Source organism: Musca vetustissima, unplaced genomic scaffold, assembly GCF_032173495.1.
Source record: "Musca vetustissima isolate MV318-11 ecotype Yass unplaced genomic scaffold, APGP_CSIRO_Mvet_v1 utg1866, whole genome shotgun sequence".
Lineage (NCBI taxonomy): Eukaryota > Metazoa > Arthropoda > Insecta > Diptera > Muscidae > Musca > Musca vetustissima.
In genome coordinates this window covers 282,834-305,401 of record NW_026880430.1, presented here as the reverse complement: position 1 = coordinate 305,401, position 22,568 = coordinate 282,834, and the positions used below count along the sequence as shown (strand labels likewise).

Sequence of the window (22,568 nt, the reverse complement as noted above, 5' to 3'; positions counted from 1 at the left end):
AATGTACCGCCTCCTATTGTAGTATAGTGGGGAGCACATCATCCGGCCCAGCCGCTTTTAATGGATAGGAGTTTTTTAAAGCGTCTAGCACCATTGACATGTCAATCATAGGTTTCTCTCATCTTTCTTCCCTTTCTACCATGACACTGTCCATTGTCGATATATTCGTTGGGAAGTGAGCATTCGTTAGAAGCCTTAATGTTTCCACAATTATTTCTATCCTGGTACCCTTGCCAGCTGCCATAGTTTCGGTTTGGATGTGGGTCTTAGAAAATGTGGCTTCACTTTCTCCTATCCTTTCTTTATGATTTCGAAGAATACAGCGTTGGACAAGTAGCACGCCTTGGCAGATTTGCCATTGAAGATCTGTCCAATCCTAATACAAGGAGAGTCCCTTCCTCGTTCTCCTCCCTGTGGAAGACTTCCCACTTCTTCACCAGCAGTATCTTGTTATGAAAACAACCTCTGACCACAAGTATTATTATAATCTAACCAGTGACAAGTTTCGTTAAAATCGCTCAATATTTCGATATAGCTTCCATATGTGTTTTCGTCCGACTTTAAGTAAATGGTGCACCAAACTCCTCATGTTTGTCAGATTGACATGACATTTTGCACAACGTATAAAATTGGGCATATAATGACGTACTTACGTTTAGTAGAAGTACAGACATAGCCCATATATATTTTCGACCGACTTCGTGTTAATTGGGCTCTAAATATTCAACCGGTGTCCGATTGATATTTGCTTTAATTCGATTTACACAATTTTGCCCCATTGCAAAAAACGAACGACATGTTCAAAGTCGGTTCATATCGCATATTTTAGTTCATCCGATTGCATGCTAATGTCCCTTCTCCGTCCTCCGTCCGACTTTATTACTTTCCTTACTGGTTAATTTATGACGTGGTGCATTTTTTATTGCTGTTGATACTGTTTTTTACGTTTACTGTCAAAAAAGGCATTTATAACGAGTGGTTTTAACTAAGGCTGAAGTAAGCTCAGTCGCTGCCAGGGTCAACCTAAGGACCTTAAGTAAAAACACGAGTGATTACAATTTCAATCTTTATTATAATACTCTGGTGTTTACAATATGAATAATAGTTTGGATGTGAGATAAGCTTTTATGTTGGAATCTTCTAATCGGTAATGGTAGCTGGGTATGGAGGTCGGATCGTTAATAGCCGGCTGGTTACAGTCGGCTCGGGGGTGGTTAAGTGATCTCGGCTCGTAACTAATCGGCTGGTTGGTTGTGGTCGGCTCGAAGGGTTACGGCTGGTTACTGTCGGCTCGAAGATACTCGGCTAGCTGCTGTCGGTACGTTGGAGATCGGCTGGCTACAGTCGGCTCGAAGATACTCGGCTACTGATGTCGGCTCGTTGAAGATCGTCTGGCTACAGTTGGCTCGAAGATACTCGGCTAGATGATGTCGGCTCGTTGAAGATCGGCTGGCTACTGTCGGCTCGAAGGTTATCGGCTAGCTGATGTCGGCTCGTTGAAGATCGGCTGGCTACCTTCGGCTCGTTGGTGATCGGCAGGTTCGGGGTTTTCAGGGTTCGGGTTTTGTCAGGGTTCGGTTAGTAGTTAGTGGTTATTAGTATGGAGCTAGGTATGAGCGGGGAGCTGGCTATGAGCGGGGGAGCTGCTATGAGCGGAGGAATTGGCAAAGAGCGTGGAGCTGGCTATGAGCGAGGAGCTGGCAAAGAGCGGGGAGCTGGCTATGAGCGAGGCCGAACCGTCGTTAACATTCACCAGTATACGAGACTGCGGACAAGCCGCACATCTTTGTCACTCGTATTTCGTTAACGTCCGAGGTCGACCACTTCGGTATGGAAAAATGGAACATATATCCGTATCGTACTATGAAGTGAATGAGAATTATTGTGTACTTCAAGATTGTCTGTCGATTAATGCAATGAAGTTGAAGAACACAGGTAATGATACTGGCTTAGGTTTAGGGTGAGACGTTATTCACTACTAAATATTGAGGTGGGTTGACATTAACTTGGGTCGTTGGATAATAATCCTTTTTATAGAAAATTTACAATATAGGTCCATATTTTGGCATCGCCTCCAGGGTTGCAATCTTAAATTTAAAATAGTTTGAATGCCAACCTTATGTAAAGATGGCATAAAAAGATCAGAACGAATGAAAATAGGTTTTTAATATCTTAAAAAAAATTGAAATATTGAAGATTTTTGCATTTCTTAGTCACACCCGACGCCTAATCACCATTTCCTACCTTTGCTTGGAATAAAAGACATGTTGGTTGTAAAATGTTGTTTCTATATTTCGCATTTATTTAAGTTCTAAACAAATCATCTAATTTAACTATGGGTTCCGGTGTGCATTATAACGCATTTTTCAAGCGATAAATAATTTTGCAGCATTACTCTTCCATTTGAGCGTTTAATAAAGTAAAAATTGATAGGCAGTTGTCATTAGCTGTAAAAAAAAAACAAAGAAAAATATTTTTATTAATATACATATTTGAATATGCATAACAGTTTTTGTTATATTCAAACCGAACATAACCGAGTGAATTCTCATTTCTGTAACTTTTTAGTATCAATTTGGGTTTAATTATACCCTTCACCACACTGTGGTACAGGGTATTATGTCGTTGTACATATGTTTGTAACAGGCAAAAAGAATCGAGAAGGACCCATGGTTCCTTTTGAGAATATGCATATAATCACTTTCTTAATCGAGTTAAAATCGGTTCAGATTTAGATATAGCTCCCATATGTAGTTTTGTCCGTTTTTTTGTGAATGATACAGCAAACTCCCAATATTTGTCCGATTGCACTATAGGTCAAATTACCGGTTTTTCTGTGCAAAATTGAGGAAAATGAAAGTGTCGTTTTAGACGAGTTTTTTGTATTCAGAACACTCCAAAATAAGGACACGTAATATTTATTAGTGCTAAATATAAAGTACCGTTACACATCAGGCCGTGAAAGTCGCTCAATACAATTTAGTTTAATTCTATTCTGTGGTGCTTAGTCAACTTTGAGTGCGTATTATTCCGATTGTGCTTGCAATAATTAATTAGTGTAAAATGGAAAATATAGATACAAGTGAGCATATTTATAATAAATCAAAACATTTTTATGTTTGCGACACTATACTTGAAAATAACCCTTTAACATATGAAGACTTTAAAGAGTTAAAGTAATTTGATAGATTGACTTTCAGTAAGCTATTAAAAAAATGTCCCAATTAAGTGATAAGTAATGAGTTTGCGTTTTCCATGCAATGCCTCTTTTTCTAGGCAACCTCCGTATAAAAAAATCGATTTTTTTGAACTATGGCGAAAAGAAGGTAACAAAAAAAAACTGCTGCTGTTTCAAACATATAGTGAACAAAATTGATGTCGACAACATTTCAGATGAAAGAGAGAAATTTTAAAAGCAAATAGTACATTTATTTTGCTTAAAATTAGCACATAACTGGTAAAAATTTCACAGAAACATGAATGTTTTCAAAGACAAAAATCATGAATGGCTAAATTCGGATTTAAATGTTTTTGCTTAAGATTTGTCCAAAAAAGTGGCACCTAATAAAAGCTTGGAATTTGGTAAAAAAGAAGAAGCTTCTGACCTTTCAACTGAGAAACGTGACACCCCAAGATCCCCAATAGCTTATTCCACTGTGAAGCTGTAGCTTTCCTTCTAGAATATAACTTTTCAAAAGGGCGATATAATGCAAACAAGTGGTTTAAGTTGAAAAAGGATAGAAGATATATATGAGAGCTATATCTAAATCAGATACGATTTGAATCTTTCTGATTTTCGTTATGATCGGGTGTATATTGTGATTTTGGCGTGGTTTAAACGTAAAATCGTATATATGGATGTTATATCTAAATCTGGCCCGATCTGAACCAAATGTTTCTGAGTTGTTTTTAGCCTATAAAACAAGCAAACTCAATTTTACGATGATCGGATGTATTTTAGACGTGAAATCGGATAGAACATACATATTGGAGCTATATTTAAACCTGAACCGCTATGAACTAAATTCGACACACTTACTTTCAGACAAAAAAAAAAAAAAACATCGTACAAACCAAATTTCATCGCCATCCGTTGTATATTACCGATTTGGTGCATCTTAAACCTGAAATCGGATGAGATATATATGGGAGCTATATCCAATTCTGAACCGATTTCTTCCAAATCCAACAATAACAATTCTAGTAACAAAAAAATCCGTTGGTCCAAATTTCATGACGAAAACTATTATTTTGTTGCCGCTATTAATTTTGCACAGAAAAAGTGGTAATTTGACCTATAGTGGATTGAGCAAAATTTTGCATAGCGAATGCAATTGAGAAAAAATTATGTGTGATACGGTTTGTTGAAATCAGATTAGATTTTGACATAGGTCTTATATGGGCAATATTGCCAATTTTTTAACATAGCTGAAGCGGAGGTTCACCCCTTTATAACTCGGGAACTACTTAAGTAAATGAAAAACAGTGAATAGTTTTGGGTTAATTGGTCTGTCGTTGCAAACTGTTCATGATATTGACCTCCAAACTTAATTTTGTTGAATGCTGTGTCTACTTTAATGTAAAAAAAATGTGTAAAAACAGGTTGAGGCGAACCAGTTTTTTTATGTTCTCTATCGATTTGTGACTAAGCCACTCATTGCACGGTCTTCGTGTCAAAATAAAACTAGAAGCCAACAAAATGGGGACTACGCTCCTTATGTATCATTTTTCAACATTTTAACTGCATCTACCTTTAAATGATGCTGACATTTTGAAGCTCGATTTTGAGTGTTTTTTTAATTTTACTTCTAGCTTTAATACGCAAACAGGAATTTTTAAAAATCGATTATAAGATTATTGTAGTCGCGAATCTGCGTAATTTGATATGTCTTTTGTGTATGTAGTATGCACAGCTTCAGAGTACCTAATACTCATCCGAAGGTAAATTCGCACCTTGCGATCAAATTTATAAAAAACCTATTTTTCGTGCCAAATTTTTAGATCTGTCAACTGAATGATATGGGTACCCGCGATCAATAAGGTTTTTACGTTTCGGATGATATAAAATCTTCTTCGTCAAAATCCATCTACTAGAACGGCGGGAACTGGCCTTCCAAAAACACGAAATTTGGCAAAAAAATGTTTTTGAAAATATCGCGGATTTACTTGCGTTTTCTGTGTATCATTTCCGCTTCAATAAATGACCTCATACGGATTTTGATCTTTTTCGAAAAGAGAACTTTAAAAACTTCAGCCGAAAGAGAGATGTACGCAATTTATCTCAAAAATAGATTGTGCTGGCACATCCATGGTTCTTAATGGACCACATTGAAATGGTATAAATCGATGTATTTTTTTAGGGTGCACACCGAAATCAGATGCGCGTTAATGGCATATGGAGTTTTCTGAAATTATTCGCGTTTTACGATTTTTTGGGTACTTCAATGTAACGTGTGGCACATCTTAGCCGTCAAATGAAATTTCGCAAAATATATATGGATTGGAAGATAAACTTCTGTACTTCTTGGAAACCGCATGCGCATCAAATGATTTTGAGAATTACGCGATTTGGGCGCAATTTAAAATGTATATTTCATAATATTATTTTATTTAAAGATTTATTCCTATTTATAGAATTCTAAGATTTATCGGAAGGGTCTTGATATAATCCGCAAGGCGTATACTTATAAACAAAAAGTGATTATTATTATATAGGTAAATTTTTCGGCGAAATTCGGATAAAATAGCAGAATAACCCCAACATTTTTTCTGAAATTTCTTGTATACAATTAAAAAAATAAATATGATGACATTATTTTTTCGAACCAAAAACAAATATTTTTCTTCAATATCTTGTTTTGTTGTCGCTTTGATTTAGAAACCGCTACCCGGACTTGTTTTTGATATCATTTGATTCATCATGGTGTTTAGATTATGTAGATATTTTTAAATTATTTTTTAGGTGTGTGTATGTCATTAATATATTGAAAATATTGATGTAATCTGCTATATATTTTTTATTTTTCTTATATATCGCGAATATGTGCAACTTTATCGTGATTGTTATAATATATTCATTGCATTCTTATTTTACGGAGGAAGATATATATCAACGTTTTTGGTCAATATAATAAACGGCGTAATTTTAAGATTTTTTTCTTATCCCAAAATTAAAACCTCGATAACTTTTGCGCGCATCAACCAAAAATTTGATCGCGAACGGTTTCGGAGTCAGAACATTTTTCTTTTATGTTAATGGTGCACCGAAAGGCTTATGTTTGTTCGATTTACACGAAATTTGGCAAAGGGTATTATATTGAATATAGAGTGATAACAAAAAACAAATGGTGTATGCAACGGTTGCTCAATTAGGTCCATGTGTTTATATATAGCTCCTATACATAATTTTACTTGATTTCATTCAAATGGTACACCAAAGAATGGCATGTGTATGGGGGTTTTTATAATTGGACATTTCACGCACACACATTTCATTTCGCCCGATTCCATCTCCAGGGTCCTCCAATGATTCTATGTCTGTTCTATCTACCGGATATAGTAGATATTAACATCTCTTGTGTGTACCCAAGATGGTGAAGGGTATCAAAAAAATTCAAAAGTCGGACAGGACCGACTAGTCCGACTTTTCAACTTTCCTTATTGTTTTTTTTTTTATAAAGTGGAAATTGATAATAAACTTACATTGCTATAACTTTCAATTGAAATGGTAAAGAACTTAAATGCTGTCAAATGAGCTGGCCTCTGCGAACGGGCTATGGCCAATACAAGCAAACGTTGATAACGAACATCTGTCGCATACCATTCCTGACCGATTAATGATTCGCTAACTCGGGAGCTCTATAAGGGCGAAGAAAAGGTGTATGTTTATAATATATACATATGCATATATGTATATTTATAAAAATTTAACATATTATCAAAGGAGACGAAGTTAAGTGATCGAACTGTGTGTGACATGCCAAACTCCCTTCATTTCCATCACTTTTTCGTCCAGTCAGCTAGAGAAGAAGCTGGTATTGTATTACATACGTTGTCAATTAACCGCTGTCCTAGCATACAAATATAGTAGACTTGAGATGAAGCTGAAACAAAAAATCCAACAAATTTTATCATATTGAAATCCAAGTCGGAACCTTTTGCAATTTGTATCGAAATCATAACGATAATAAATATAGGGATCATATAGTTCAAAAATATGGAAAAGCTGAAAACTCCATTAACCGTCTCGGCAACTCTGAAATAAAAAATAAATGAAATTGTTCAAATTGAAAGATTTTATAGATCACCGTTCCACGGGGGAAATATCGACCAGAATCGTATAGAAGTTGTTGCTTGTTAATAGGTCTAATGACAACACATAAAGGTGATGTCGTGCCGCCATGCATTTCCGACAAATATACAGATATGGGGGGATATATCTGTATATTTCTCGGAAATGTGTATACTAGATACATTTATCCTGATATTTGTTTTCTATGGCATAAAAAGGTTTTTCAAGATGTGCGGAGGGTGGGTCGACCAATTTTACTGTCTAAATCTGATATTTACCGAAGATTAGATAAGTGAGTGAGTGACTGGAAGATTATCGCAGAGACGAAATGGCGGTGATCTTTTGAGTGTGGGTTGGTGTATAGGTGTGAGATAAGGCTGAAATTCGAACTAGAAGGGTACGAAATGTACTAAAATATACTAAATAAGGTATCACATGTATTAGGCAAACGGGAAGAGCTAGAATTCTGAAATTTGGAATATGGGTCACTGATGGAAAGTTAGAATGATGTACAAAATTCGAAAAGTACTAAACTACGAAAAGTACTAAACTTTACTAAATTTAGTTCTAATTTTTATATACATGGAACATATACAGCTAGAATCTTGAAATTTTATATGGAATACAGGTATTTGCAATCAAGTTGAGTGTACAGAGATGGGATCCTGAAAATAAGAATACGGATTACTATTGGAGTGCAGGATTGATGTAGATTTAAAAAATCGTACTTATGTGTACGAGAACTGCTAAATAGTACAAAATTTAGCGCTATTTGGATTTTGAGTGAACGAATAGAGCTGAAAACCTGTTTAGGATTGAGCTATAGATATAACTTTGGAAATTTGTATTAGGTTGGGGAAAAACAAATCCATTATTTTTATACGAACTATAGGACTTTATTTAACGTGCTTCGGAATGTCCGATTTGGGCCAAATATGTACCGTTTTGTTGTATGATTTTTGCCAATACAATGCATGAAAAATGTGATAACCGCTCGGTGACAAGTGCGGACTGTATGGCGGATGCATTGAAACTTTCCAACCAAGCTCCCGAAGTTTCGGGCGAGTTACTGTATATGTGTGATAGAAATTCGCAGATAGAAATTCGATCCATCCTATTTTTTTTCTGTTAATTGGTATGGCACCGAAACATCGAGCTTATTTTTGAATCCAGGTTTGTGTAAAAGGATTAAAATAGTTTTATGGTCGATTTTTAGCTCCGATTTGGATGAAATTTGGCATAGGTCACTTACTTGGCCCAAGGACGAACCCTATTGAAATTATATATATATATATATTTTCGTCCGATTTAATGTAAATGGTGGGCCAAAGTCCCTATATATTTTTCGATTTGCACGAAATTTGGCATAGCTTAATGAATTAAACCTAGAACGATGTGTGCAAAGTTTCGTGAAAGTCGGTTCAGATTTAGATATAACTCCCATATATATTTTCGTCCGATTTAAGGTAAATGGTGCACCAAAGTCCCTTAATATCTTTCGATTTGTACGAAATTTGGCACAGCGTAATGAATTATGTATAGAATGATGTGTGTTAAGTTTCATGAAAATCGGTTCAGATTTAGATAACTCCCATATACATTATCGTCCGATTTAAGGTAAATGGTTCACCAAAGTCTTTATATATATTTCGATTTGCACGAAATTCGGCATAGCGTACTGAGTTAGGTCTAGAATGATGTGAAACATTTAGTATCGGTTGCAGAATGACATGTTTATGGATCCAATTTCATTTTACTGGTCCTTTAAAAATGCGACGTCTGTTGGGATTCATCTGTTGAATATACCCAAAGTGGTGAAGGGTATCATATAGTCGGCCCCGTCCGACTTTACTACTTTCCTTACTGGTTTTTTTCATTACTATGAAGGTTTTAAATAAATTGGATCTAGTGTTAATGATTTGCTCAACTTACACATTCAACAAACTATGTCTTTCCAATATTATTTTTAGCTTCTTTATATCGTTGTCATAATCCGTCGATTTAAAATTTTCAATGCGATAACAAATATAGTCGAATTGTATAATTACCAAATAAGTGGCACACATTAACAGCATATCGGAGCCGACAAAGTGACACGACACGCTAAACCCACCAATGAATTGTGTGGCATAGGCAAAGACATAACCAATTCCGCGGGATGCATCGAATGGATATACCATTACGTAGGGTGTGCGTGGCACAAACCCAGCATTATCGTCGTCGCTTCTCAAATATTCAACAGACGACTGGACCACCGGAAAGGCAATAAACATCGCAGCATCGCCAAAGTGCTGAATGCTCATGAACTTTGCGTGTCGCATAATATAGGCGTAACCGAAACTCCTGACGTTCCTTGAGTGTCTCAGGGAACATTTGTTCCATATCCTTGAGAGCGGTGTAGATCCTTTTGCGACCAATAGCCACGGACATGGTTTTGAAACAGCCGTTCATGGCAAACATAAAATAGAGAATCCACTGAGTTGCATGCACCGTATCGACGAATTCTCCAAACGCAAAGAACAGGCCCTTGGCAAAGAAACAGAACGTGAAATTGACACCCAGCAACACAAAGATACACTTCTCCGTGATGGTCATGGAGTCATTAGCATTCCATTCGAACATTAGCATTGAAATCGAACAGAGTTAGAGAATTATCCGATGCCAGTACCATTGCGATTGAATGAGAATAACACTATGAGGGTCTAGTTCACTTGCCATGGCCGTGCTATAGTTCAATTCCAAAGGAGTATTTTTAATTATGGGTATGCAAATGTAATTGACTTATAGATAATTACAAAGAAAATTGCCAATTAACGATTGTTCTTTGCAGGAATGTTGGCAAATATTGCATAATTAAGTTGCACGTTCAAAGTATTCGGAAATTTTGCACATTGCCCACTAATTAAAAGGTACGCACATAGACGGTTTTAACCTGAACTCTTTAGGCTCTCCAATAAAATCTCGATAATCCGAACTGTGATTCTATAATTCGGAGTGTGTGTAACATTCTCATCCGTATATATATATATATATATATATATGAAGAATTTGAACAAGTTTTATATCTTTGGTTTCAGAATCAAAGCGAAGAAACATTTACCCACAACAAATTCAGCGACAGGAAGCTAAATATTGTTGTAGTAAATCTCGACATTTAATAAAAACCTTCCTCAAAAATTATTTGATGCATCGTTTGTTCTACAAGTAGAGCATTTTTAAAAAGAAAATAACTTACTTGCAGACAATGCATCATCTCATGAAGCACTTTTTTCAGAATGGGGGAATTATAAACCGTTTTATATGTCCTCACCCTAATGAGGGTATATTCACTTTGATACGGCGGAAATGTGCCTGACGTGAAATATTGATTTCAGACCCCATGGTTCTTTGAACCAAATCAGTATAACACAAGTGTACGTCAAATCTAAAGCTGGAAGCCGAAATTACCCCACATGGTATGGTTTCATATGCGGATGATTGCACCATCTCTTCTTCAGGAGTAGCCATTGATGAAATTAGTGCCAGACTAAATACCTACCTGTCATAATATCAACTTTCGTGCAGGAAAGAATGTTGACTATATCGCCGCCAAAATCCACGGCTACCTTATTCACCTCCTCGGCTCATGAACTAAGGCTGGAAATTGACATAAGAGTCGATGATGGAACAATTCTGACTGCCCAACATCCCAAGATCCATAAGTCTGTCAGTTCCAGTTTCAAGTTGCAGAGAATAGTGCCCTCAAAATTGCTACCCGCTGTGTTTTGATGTCGAGCGTGGATAATTTACATGACGAGACGAGGATACTGTCGGTACGGCAACATAAAGTGTTGCTTGCTCGCCCCTTCCTCCTGGCCTGCCATCTGCCTAGTCACAACAACCATCACATTGTAATGCAGGAAGGACCTCATGCACTTCCGCCCGGTCATCCAAGACGTAATACCAACTGAAGTTAACAGATTGTCAATAGCGGCAGGTCTGAAGCATTTGAACGGTCCCGAACGGTCCAAAAAGCCGTCAACGGATACAGTCCCAACACCGTCCGTAAATTGTCAACCACCAGCAAACTCTGAAAGCGACGGCATGGGGTTGATTGACTTCACGGCAGCAAAAAAACATGGTAGTTAGTAGCCCCAGATTCAAACATCTCGATATACACAGGAAAACCAGATCAAACAAGGAGAAATTAAATTGATCATGTTGTGATAGACGGAAGGCATTCAGCCAGTGTTTTAGACGTTCGATCAATCTGAGGAGAGAATATCGATTCGGACTTGTAGCCGTCAATGTGTGATGTAAAAAACGCAGCGTATAGGGCAACCTTGCAGACAGTAGCAAACCCGTAATGCAATGGAGAATTTTCAGGAGAAAAGGAAAGAGGTGAAACGCGTGTTCAGAAAAAATATCAAGAAAAACTTGTACCTGGACAAATCGAGATGTACAGAAGTTAGAATGACGTCCAAACATTTTGCCAACGAGTAAAACACCAAACCGAAGGCTTTGGTGCAAGCACATCCTCCTGTAGAGATGAAGATGGACACCTGGTGACAGATACAGACAGCGTGTTGAGGATCTGGAAGGAGCATTTTGAAAAGTTTCTGGTATCAAAAAGTGGCGGTGAGGAAGATACCCCAGAACCAATATGAGATGACGGTATAGAGAGTATACCACCTAGCCAAGATGGGATCGGAGTAGCAATCAATCGGCTGAAGAATAATAAAGCAGCAAGTGCCGATGGGTTACCAGCCGCTCTATTCAAGACTGGCGGTCAGATGCTGGTCAGGATCTTGTATCCCGTTCACTAAATAGGAGACAAGGCAATATGTGCCAACTTGGAGGAATAAGTCTCCTTCCCAATGCATGCAGCGCGCTGTGTGAACGACTGAAGCAATGGTCAATGACATTATTGGACCATTCCAATACGGTTTCAGACCTGGCAAATCAACCATTGACCAGATTTGTATACTGCGCCAAATCCTGGAAAAGACCCACGAAAAACACCTGGACACATTTCACCTATTCGTCGACTATAAATCTACATTCGACATGCCTGCGTTCGCCATTTCTGCAAAATTAATACGTCTATGCAGGATAACTTTAACTGGCACAATGTAAGCAGTTAAAGTCGGAAAGTATCTCTCGGAGTTCATCAATACGGAACGAGGATTCAGATAAGGTGACAGTTTGTCGTGTGACCTGTTTAACATCCTGCTGGAAAAGGTCATACGAGATGCAAATGTGAACAGAAATGGCACTCTGTACACCAAACAGCATATGTTACTCGCCTACGCCGTTGACATCGACATAATGTGTCGAACATTGCGAGGGATAACAGCTGCCTTTGAACAAATTGAGAAGGAGTCTGCCAGTAAATGACAAGAAGACCAAGCTGATGGTATCAACGCGCAAGACGTCTAGTAGACTCGGAACGTTAGAACTACAGCTTCGAGGTAGTCAAAGATTTTATATACCTTGGTACCGCCATAAATAGAACGAATGACATCAGTTTTGTAATTCGGAGAAAGATTATGATGGTCAACAGATGCTACTATGTTCTAAGTAAGCAGTTTATAAACAAGGCCACCTCCCCCCAAATCAAACTCACACTCTACAAGACGCTGATTTTACCAGTGATGTTGTGTGAATCAGAAGCATGGATTCTTGCGCAAGCAGATGTGGCAGCTCTTGGAGTGTTTGAGAGAAAAATTCTCCGAAAGATCTATGACCTGATCTGCCTCCACGGTGAATATCGCCGTCGAATGAACCATGAGCTATACGATCAATTCTCGGAGATCGACATAGTCAGACATAACGAGCTGCAGCGACTACGTTGGCGCTATGTCATGTGGTGAGAATGGATGAGTATACCCCAGATCAAGAGGCATATATATAGGGTTCGAAAAATAATATTTCGATGTGTTACAAATGAAAAACAAACCTAATATACCCTCCATAAAAGGGTATGCAAATTTATTTGCATTTTTAAAGTTCTTAAATTGAGAAAACAATATAATCCAATAATAATAATAATATGGAATATTACATAATACTGAAAAATACTTAAATGGTAATGAAATACTGTCCCTTGGAGTCACATAGAAATTCGTTATCACGCATAACATCGAAGGAGGCTTTTCGTAGTTCGGTACAATCTGAAATGGAAGAAAAAAAGGCAATATTTTTTCTTTATTCAAAACAGGACAACGTATCAAGAAATTGAATAGATCTGCGATCTCCATTTTGTTTCCATATACAGGCGGGAAGAAGAAGCATTAACTAATCTTGGTAGGAAGATTTGTTATATTAACTTACCCATTTCATTATTGCATATGTTAATGGTTTTTAAAGAGCCGACAATTTTCCAATGACTTAGCAACACTTTTAAAAACAATTTCGAGAATATTTCACAAGCGAATTTCGTATAAAATTTCAATTTCATTGTCGGACACTTCGAATGCAAATCAAGCCAAAAATCGATGGATGTGCGAAAAAGTGCAAATGGAATTTCCAAATATTTTAAATTTTTAGCTGGCGTCCACGATATTACGCTCAAATGCAGATCCGCGTTCGTTGAGAGTATGGGACAAAAAGCTGTACAAATATTTGTTGGCAATTCGATGATTAATTGCTGCAGATTAGTGGATTGTAAGAGTTTAAACATATATGGCCATGTCATGTCTTGGAACATAGATATTTTAAGGTTTTGTAGGCGTGGTAATTGTAGAAACTCCTTGATCGGAAGATACGCCTGTTCCAAATGTAAGGTCTCGAGTTGAGGAAACAGTTGAGAAAAACGATGAGTTTTTGCTTGGGGATATGTGTGAATTCCTTCGCCGGAGTTAAGCCAATTTAATGTTGTAACTTGGGGAAAACTGTAATCGTCATTGCCGAGTATCTCTTCAAAACCTTGAATTATAGACGTTTCCACATTGTGCAGAGACGAAATGGCGGTGATCTTTTGAGTGTGGGTTGGTGTATAGGTGTGAGATAAGGCTGAAATTCGAACTAGAAGGGTACGAAATGTACTAAAATATACTAAATAAGGTATCACATGTATTAGGCAAACGGGAAGAGCTAGAATTCTGAAATTTGGAATATGGGTCACTGATGGAAAGTTAGAATGATGTACAAAATTCGAAAAGTACTAAACTACGAAAAGTACTAAACTTTACTAAATTTAGTTCTAATTTTTATATACATGGAACATATACAGCTAGAATCTTGAAATTTTATATGGAATACAGGTATTTGCAATCAAGTTGAGTGTACAGAGATGGGATCCTGAAAATAAGAATACGGATTACTATTGGAGTGCAGGATTGATGTAGATTTAAAAAATCGTACTTATGTGTACGAGAACTGCTAAATAGTACAAAATTTAGCGCTATTTGGATTTTGAGTGAACGAATAGAGCTGAAAACCTGTTTAGGATTGAGCTATAGATATAACTTTGGAAATTTGTATTAGGTTGGGGAAAAACAAATCCATTATTTTTATACGAACTATAGGACTTTATTTAACATGCTTCGGAATGTCCGATTTGGGCAAAATATGTACCGTTTTGTTGTATGATTTTTGCCAATACAATGCATGAAAAATGTGATAACCGCTCGGTGACAAGTGCGGACTGTATGGCGGATGCATTGAAACTTTCCAACCAAGCTCCCGAAGTTTCGGGCGAGTTACTGTATATGTGTGATAGAAATTCGCAGATAGAAATTCGATCCATCCTATTTTTTTTCTGTTAATTGGTATGGCACCGAAACATCGAGCTTATTTTTGAATCCAGGTTTGTGTAAAAGGATTAAAATAGTTTTATGGTCGATTTTTAGCTCCGATTTGGATGAAATTTGGCATAGGTCACTTACTTGGCCCAAGGACGAACCCTATTGAAATTATATATATATATATATTTTCGTCCGATTTAATGTAAATGGTGGGCCAAAGTCCCTATATATTTTTCGATTTGCACGAAATTTGGCATAGCTTAATGAATTAAACCTAGAACGATGTGTGCAAAGTTTCGTGAAAGTCGGTTCAGATTTAGATATAACTCCCATATATATTTTCGTCCGATTTAAGGTAAATGGTGCACCAAAGTCCCTTAATATCTTTCGATTTGGACGAAATTTGAAACAGCGTAATGAATTATGTATAGAATGATGTGTGTTAAGTTTCATGAAAATCTGTTCAGATTTAGATAACTCCCATATACATTATCGTCCGATTTAAGGTAAATGGTTCACCAAAGTCTTTATATATATTTCGATTTGCACGAAATTCGGCATAGCGTACTGAGTTAGGTCTAGAATGATGTGAAACATTTAGTATCGGTTGCAGAATGACATGTTTATGGATCCAATTTCATTTTACTGGTCCTTTAAAAATGCGACGTCTGTTGGGATTCATCTGTTGAATATACCCAAAGTGGTGAAGGGTATCATATAGTCGGCCCCGTCCGACTTTACTACTTTCCTTACTGGTTTTTTTCATTACTATGAAGGTTTTAAATAAATTGGATCTAGTGTTAATGATTTGCTCAACTTACACATTCAACAAACTATGTCTTTCCAATATTATTTTTAGCTTCTTTATATCGTTGTCATAATCCGTCGATTTAAAATTTTCAATGCGATAACAAATATAGTCGAATTGTATAATTACCAAATAAGTGGCACACATTAACAGCATATCGGAGCCGACAAAGTGACACGACACGCTAAACCCACCAATGAATTGTGTGGCATAGGCAAAGACATAACCAATTCCGCGGGATGCATCGAATGGATATACCATTACGTAGGGTGTGCGTGGCACAAACCCAGCATTATCGTCGTCGCTTCTCAAATATTCAACAGACGACTGGACCACCGGAAAGGCAATAAACATCGCAGCATCGCCAAAGTGCTGAATGCTCATGAACTTTGCGTGTCGCATAATATAGGCGTAACCGAAACTCCTGACGTTCCTTGAGTGTCTCAGGGAACATTTGTTCCATATCCTTGAGAGCGGTGTAGATCCTTTTGCGACCAATAGCCACGGACATGGTTTTGAAACAGCCGTTCATGGCAAACATAAAATAGAGAATCCACTGAGTTGCATGCACCGTATCGACGAATTCTCCAAACGCAAAGAACAGGCCCTTGGCAAAGAAACAGAACGTGAAATTGACACCCAGCAACACAAAGATACACTTCTCCGTGATGGTCATGGAGTCATTAGCATTCCATTCGAACATTAGCATTGAAATCGAACAGAGTTAGAGAATTATCCGATGCCAGTACCATTGCGATTGAATGAGAATAACACTATGAGGGTCTAGTTCACTTGCCATGGCCGTGCTATAGTTCAATTCCAAAGGAGTATTTTTAATTATGGGTATGCAAATGTAATTGACTTATAGATAATTACAAAGAAAATTGCCAATTAACGATATGCTCTTTGCAGGAATGTTGGCAAATATTGCATAATTAAGTTGCACGTTCAAAGTATTCGGAAATTTTGCACATTGACCACTAATTAAAAGGTACGCACATAGACGGTTTTAATCTGAACTCTTTAGGCTCTTCAATAAATCCAATTAAAGCAGGTACAGTAAAATCTCGATAATCCGATTTCCAAATCATATATAACATATATATATATATGTACATATATATATCTATATATATACATATATATGAAGAATTTGAACAAGTTTTATATATTTGGTTTCAGAAGCAAAGCGAAGAAACATTTACCCACAACAAATTCACCGACAGAAAGCTAAATATTGTTGTAGTAAATCTCGATATTTAATGAAAACCTTCCTCAAAAATTATTGGATGCATCGTTTGTTCCACAAGTAGAGCATTTTTAAAAACAAAATATCTTATCGGGAATAAGCGATCTTACTTGCAGACAATGCATCATCTCATGAAGCACTTGTTTCAGAATGTGGGAATTATAAATCCGTCTATATATCCTCACCCTAATGAGGGTATATTCCCTTTGATACGGCAGAAATGTGCCTGACGTGAAATATTGATTTCAAACCCCATGGTTCTTTGGACCAAATCTGTATAACACAAATGTACGTTAAATCTAAAGCTGGAAGCCGAAATTACCCCCACATGTTATGGTTTCATATGCTGATGATTGCACCATCATGTCTTCGAGAGTAGACATTGATGATATTAGTGCCAGACTAAACACCTATCTGTCAACCATATCAACTTTCGGAAAGAATGTTGACTATATCGCCGTCAAAATCCACGTCTACCTTATTCACTGGACGCGTGAACTAAGGCTAGAAATTGACATAAGAGTCGATGGTGGCACAATTCTGACTGCCCAACATCCCAAGCTCCTGAGTTCTATTTTCGACAAACTTCAAAATCACCAAACAAGCAGCGTACATTAAAAAGAAATCTAGACAAGAAATAAGGGCCTGAAAGCGCTGACAGGAACGTCTTGGGGAAAAGACAAGGAAACCATAATAGCGACATATTAGGCCATAAGTCTCTCAGTCCCAGTTTCCAAGTTGCATTGTAATGCAGGAAGCACCTCATGCACTTCCGTCCGGACATCCAAGACGTAATACCAACTGACGTTAACAGATTGTCAATAGCGGCAGGTCTGAAGCAGCTGAATACCTGAACGGCCCAAGAAGCCGTCAACGGATACAGTCCCAACACCGTCCGTAAATTGTCAACCACCAGCAAACTCTGAAAGCGAGATATATCTTCCCAGACCCACCAGAACCATCTTGGTACAACAGAAGTGTGGATGAAGGAACATTTTAAATTGTTATCGTGCTCCGATAATCCCGGATATCCAAGATCGATGTCAAAAATGTAACCAGTCTTCGCACAATACGGCACAAATATTCGGTTTTTCTGGTCGCTCTAGAGGCCGCAATTATAACCCAAACATCGCGACCCTGACTTTTGTGTGAAAAATTACAAAATTTGTATGAAGGACATAGACCCGAAAAGTTGTTGGTATATTCAAGGGCAGTGGTTGACCTTTAAATTGATACCAATTATATGATCGTATGTACTCACATGTGGGAGTTACACATAAATATTTACAGGTGCTTATGTATTCAGATATTATTTAGTAAGATTTTCGGTGACGATCAGATAATTATAGTGTGATGAAGTGGACCGAAAACTTAATTTTTTGTGTTTTTTCGAGTCGATCTATTGGCTCCAATGGGAATAAGAACATCACAACACAAGGGAAGGGTATCTGGACAAGGAATTAGAAGGTCTGTACTGAACTGGTCTGTACTGGTCCAGATGGTTCAAATATCGCGAAATATTGCCCAAGCTCATAATATAGATCCACAGAAAGTTAGTTTTTCGTGGATGTTGTGTAGGGTATCATATGGTCGGCCCCGTCCGACTATACTGCTCCGCTCACTGGTTGAATGTTAAATTTGGGCACACAACATTCTATTCTATTATCTTATTAATAAGGTAACCCAATTGGACAGCATTCCCGTTTACACGTTCTGCATTTTCAGCGTTTCCCACGATGTGGACAACACCTGACAATGCAATACGATCCGCCTTGTTGGTAAGAGTTCGTTTGAGTTGGGTGGTTCTAGCGGATTTGCATTGTGGACACAATTGCTATGATATGATAGCTGTTAATGCGTTTGTTGTTAACTTAATTTACACACCATATATTAAACCATACACCATACCACATTCATCTAACCACCAATTAATCCAACACAATATCCCAATCCCAAAGCAATAACACACCAATCAGGTGATCCATCCTAACAACACACCCCTCCCACACAGACACACATTAAACCCAATTAAGACTAATCAATGTTTTAACATCCTTTCAACAGGGAAAAACAATTGCCCGCATACAACATGTGACAACAACAACCAGTTAAGTAATTCCGCATATTTTACGAGCGCCTAGAAACAGCATATGACTGGCTGCCCTGACCATGACATTAAAATTCTGCTAGTAGATTTTACTGCAAAAATCGGAAGGGAACATATGTTTAGCCCCACCGTCGGAAAATTCAGTTTTCAACGGAATTAGCAGCTCCAGATTCAAACATCACGATGTACACAGGAAAATCTGGAATTCTCCAGATCAAACAAGGAGAATTTCATCCAGTGTTTTAGACGTTCGATCAATCTGAGGAGCGAATATCGATTCGGACTTGTAGCTGCCAATGTGTGATGTAAAAAACGCAGCGTATAGGGCAACCTTGCAGACAGTAGCAAACCCGTAATGCAATGGAGAATTTTCAGGAGAAAAGGAGAGAGGTGAAACGTTTATTCAGAAATAAGAAGAAATATCAAGAAAAACTTGTGCGCGAACAAATCGAGATGTACAGAAGTTAAAATGACGTCCAAACATTTTACCAACGAGTAAAACACCAAACCGAAGGCTTTGGTGCAGGCACATCCTCCCGTAGAGATGAAGATGGACACCTGGTGACAGATACAGACAGTGTGTTGAGGATCTGGAAGGAGCATTTTGAAAAGTTTCTGGTATCAAAAAGTGGCGGTGAGGAAGATACCCCAGAACCAATATGAGATGACGGTATAGAGTGTATACCACCTAGCCAAGATGGGATCGGAGTAGCAATCAATCGGCTGAAGAATAATAAAGCAGCAAGTGCCGATGGGTTACCAGCCGCTCTATTCAAGACTGGCGGTCAGATGCTGGTCAGGATCTTGTATCCCGTTCACTAAATAGGAGACAAGGCAATATGTGCCAACTTGGAGGAATAAGTCTCCTTCCCAATGCATGCAGCGCGCTGTGTGAACGACTGAAGCAATGGTCAATGACATTATTGGACCATTCCAATACGGTTTCAGACCTGGCAAATCAACCATTAACCAGATTTGTATACTGCGCCAAATCCTGGAAAAGACCCACGAAAAACACCTGGACACATTTCACCTATTCGTCGACTATAAATCTACATTCGACATGCCTGCGTTCGCCATTTCTGCAAAATTAATACGTCTATGCAGGATAACTTTAACTGGCACAATGTAAGCAGTTAAAGTCGGAAAGTATCTCTCGGAGTTCATCAATACCGAACGAGGATTCAGATAAGGTGACAGTTTGTCGTGTGACCTGTTTAACATCCTGCTGGAAAAGGTCATACGAGATGCAAATGTGAACAGAAATGGCACTCTGTACACCAAACAGCATATGTTACTCGCCTACGCCGTTGACATCGACATAATGGGTCGAACATTGCGAGGGATAACAGCTGCCTTTGAACAAATTGAGAAGGAGTCTGCCAGTAAATGACAAGAAGACCAAGCTGATGGTATCAACGCGCAAGACGTCTAGTAGACTCGGAACGTTAGAACTACAGCTTCGAGGTAGTCAAAGATTTTATATACCTTGGTACCGCCATATATAGAACGAATGACATCAGTTTTGTAATTCGGAGAAAGATTATGATGTCCAACAGATGCTACTATGGTCTAAGTATGCAGTTTATAAACAAGGCCACGTCCCCCCAAACCAAACTCACACTCTACAAGAAGCTGATATTACCAGTGATGTTGTGTGGATCAGAAGCATGGGTACTTGCGCAAGCAGATGTGGCAGCTCTTGGAGTGTTTAAGAGAAAAATTCTCCGAAAGATCTATGGCCTGATCTGCCTCCACGGTGAATATCGCCGTCGAATGAACCATGAACTATACGATCAATTCTCGGACATCGACATAGTCGGACATATGGAGCTGCAGCAGCTACGTTAGCCCTATGTCATGTGGTGAGAATGGATGAGGATACGCCAGCTCAAGAGGCATATATTTAGAGTTCAAAAATTAATATTTCGATGAGTTACAAATGAAAAACGAACTTAATATATACTCCATAAAAGGGTATGTAAATTTATTTGCATTTTTAAAGTTCTTAAATTGAGATAACAATATAATCCAATAATAATAATATGGAGTATTACATAATACTGAACAATACTTAAATGGTAATGAAATACTGTCCCTTGGAGTCACATAGAAATTCGTTATCACGCATAACATCGAAGGAGGCTTTTCGTAGTTCGGTACAATCTGAAATGGAAGAAAAAAGGCAATATTTTTTCTTTATTCAAAACAGGACAACGTATCAAGAAATTGAATTGTTCTGCGATCTCCATTTTGTTTCCATATACACAGGCGGGAAGAAGAAGCATTAACTAATCTTGGTAGGAAGATTTGTTATATTAACTTACCCATTTCATTATTGCATATGCTAATGGTTTTTAAAGAGCCGACAATTTTCCAATGACTTAGCAACACTTTTAAAAACCATTTCGAGAATATTTCACAAGCGAATTTCGTATAAAATTTCAATTTCATTGTCGGACACTTCGAATGCAAATCAAGCCAAAAATCGATGGATGTGCGAAAAAGTGTAAATGGAATTTCCAAATATTTTAAATTTTTAGCTGGCGTCCACGATATTACGCTCAAATGCAGATCCGCGTTCGTTGAGAGTATGGGACAAAAAGCTGTACAAATATTTGTTGGCAATTCGATGATTAATTGCTGCAGATTAGTGGATTGTAAGAGTTTAAACATATATGGCCATGTCATGTCTTGGAACATAGATATTTTAAGGTTTTGTAGGCGTGGTAATTGTAGAAACTCCTTGATCGGAAGATACGCCTGTTCCAAATGTAAGGTCTCGAGTTGAGGAAACAGTTGAGAAAAACGATGCGTTTTTGCTTGGGGATATGTGTGAATTCCTTCACCGGAGTTAAGCCAATTTAATGTTGTAACTTGGGGAAAGCTGTAATCGCCATTGCCGAGTATCTCTTCAAAACCTTGAATTATAGACGTTTCCACATTAAGAGTTTGTAGGGTGTGAGATCTATTCAATAGATCCATCTCATGGTCATCGTAATAAGAATTAATGGTATCGAAAGTTTGCAATGAATATTCATGTAGCACCTCGGTAAAATGTTGCCATGTTACACCTCGACACCATATCAGAGACAGATGGGAGAGTGACGGCGGCAGGATGAACTTTTTAGTACGAAATTTGCACTGTTCGAAGGAAAGTTTTTGTAGTCTAGGACAGGAATCTGCAATAGCCTTTAGTGTGGCATCAGTTATCAAAACACAATTGGCCAAATCTATGAATAATGCCAAAGACTGCAGATTTGCCAATTGAGGTAAATGCAGTTCTACAAATAAAAGCCACGCTTCACGATTTGAAAATCTGCCGAAATCTAAATTTTTTAGATTTTCCAATTTTGATGGAATTAACTGATTCATATTTTCTGTAT

At 37.7% G+C, this 22,568-nt stretch overlaps 1 pseudogene; it reads right to left on the bottom strand.

Annotated features, from left to right (window-relative positions):
• Positions 1-2,391: 2,391 nt before the first annotated feature.
• On the bottom strand, positions 2,392-9,913 carry LOC133326023 (putative odorant receptor 85d; annotated as a pseudogene).
• Positions 9,914-22,568: the final 12,655 nt, after the last annotated feature.